Below are 2,026 nucleotides of genomic sequence, written 5' to 3' on the forward strand. Positions count from 1 at the left end.
AAAAAAAAAAAAAAAAATGAAATAAATTCATTTGGCACCAGATGAAGACATTTGAATTGTTTCCAACTTCCATGTAATTTAGTTGGTGAGGACAATGGAAGCTGGCAAGCTCTGTTTATGAGTTTTACATCCCCATGTATCAACAAATATGTTTGTGATAAGCCAGACATTGTCTTTAATGCAGCCTCTTTCATTTCATGAACCAGTTAAACTAGTTCTCATAAAATATATTCTGTAAATAATTCAAAGGATCAGCTCCATCAGTGTTTTGGCATCCCATTTTTGCATGCTTGCATGAGTTTGACAGAACTTGCTGAGGCAAATGCTCTTTCTGTCACCCACCCTTCCTTGATGAATATTTTAGCCAATCCTTTAAACACCAGCAGCTCAATGACTGGCTGTCTTCATGCAAAAGATTCCAAAGGTGTGACACTGTTTGTATAACTGGAATGGTTGTTTACACTTGGTGTGCAATGCCAAGACAAGGGAGACCTGAACACATACGAGTGTGTATGGGTGTATATTACTCTTTTACTTGTTTCAGTCATTTGACTGCGGCCATGCTGGAGCACCGCCTTTTAGTCGAGCAAATCGACCCCAGGACTTATTCTTTGTAAGCCCAGTACTTATTCTATCGGTCTCTTTTGCCGAATCACTAAGTTATGGGGACGTAAACACACCAGCATCGGTTGTCAAGCGAAGTTGGACACACACACACACACACACACACACACACACACACACACACACACACACACACACGTATATACATATATACGACAGGCTTCTTTCAGTTTCCGTCTACCAAATCCACTCGCAAGGCTTTGGTCGGCCCAAGGCTATAGTAGAAGACACTTGCCCAAGGTGCCATGCAGTGGGACTGAACCCAGAACCATGTAGTTGGTAAGCAAGCTACTTACGGCACAGCCACTCCTATATATGTTTATATACATACACACACATTTGTTTTTTCATACCGGTATGGGTTAGGTCAATGGTTCTCAATTGGGGTCCACAGAAGATTTTGCTGTTAAAAATTTCTCTCCAATAAATTGGTCATACTTCTGCAATACGCAAAATAATTTAACGATTTTTATTTTCATATAATTCCTAATGATTTTTAATTATAAAAATCTGATCGAATTTTTTTTAAACCTCAGATGGTTATGAGGATCCAGGTGAGTAAAACCTTAATCAAAGGAGTTCATAGGTAAAAAAAAAAAATTTAGAATTGCTGGGTTTGATCAATCTATTATTGGAGCATTGTATTACAGCCAGGTGCTCTTCCTGTAGCTAACTTGAACCTGTCTTCAAATAAAGGATCTCTGACAGCACAAAGTCAGTGGACAGCTTGGCAGCAGAAAATGGCATTACTACTTGGAGATCAGAGATTTTTGGAGAACTGCAAATATAAGTGCATGCATGCACACACACACACATACACACAGAGGCTTCTTTCAGTTTCTGTCTACCAAATCCACTTATAAGACTTTGGGGTCAGATTGGTGCTTGTAGTAGAAGGCACTGCACAGTGAGATTGAACCCAAAACTGTGTGCTCTGGAAGCAAATATTTTGACTACATAACAAGCTATATACAACCTTAATTGCTAAATTGCTAACAAATGTAGATTTTTATTTCTCTGGAGCATCCTTCTTTATTTTAAAAGCATCATCCTGCAAGATTCTCTCTTCCAACAGTTACACTTTAGCTAATTCTCTGATCTAATTTTGATTCTCAGTTGCAGCTTTGTCGTCCATTCATCTGTGAGTGTTTCTGGCTTTGTGAAATAAACTCTTTTACTCCTGACAAAGCAAGAGTAACTATGGAAGCTATAACTTACATCTTAAAAAGAATTCTTCAGAAGAGGAATTGTTGAAATATGTTGAGTCTTTGTGCCAAGAAACCAATATAAAGGCCTTTTCGTTTTCTGGGTCACTTGCAATGCCATCTCTCTCTCTCTCTCTTTCTCTCTCTCTCTCTCTCTCTTTTTCTCTTTCTCTCTTTCTCTCTCTCTCTTTCTCTCT

At 38.5% G+C, this 2,026-nt stretch overlaps 1 protein-coding gene across 1 annotated transcript in view; it reads left to right on the plus strand.

The window, feature by feature from the left end:
- The window catches only part of LOC106874037 (BTB/POZ domain-containing protein 2), an 11,805-nt gene that overhangs the window by 4,520 nt on the left and 5,259 nt on the right, over nt 1–2,026 (plus strand). The gene's annotated exons all lie outside the window — the stretch shown is intronic.

The sequence above is a fragment of the Octopus bimaculoides genome, chromosome 17 (genome assembly GCF_001194135.2).
Source record: "Octopus bimaculoides isolate UCB-OBI-ISO-001 chromosome 17, ASM119413v2, whole genome shotgun sequence".
Taxonomy (NCBI): Eukaryota; Metazoa; Mollusca; class Cephalopoda; order Octopoda; family Octopodidae; genus Octopus; species Octopus bimaculoides.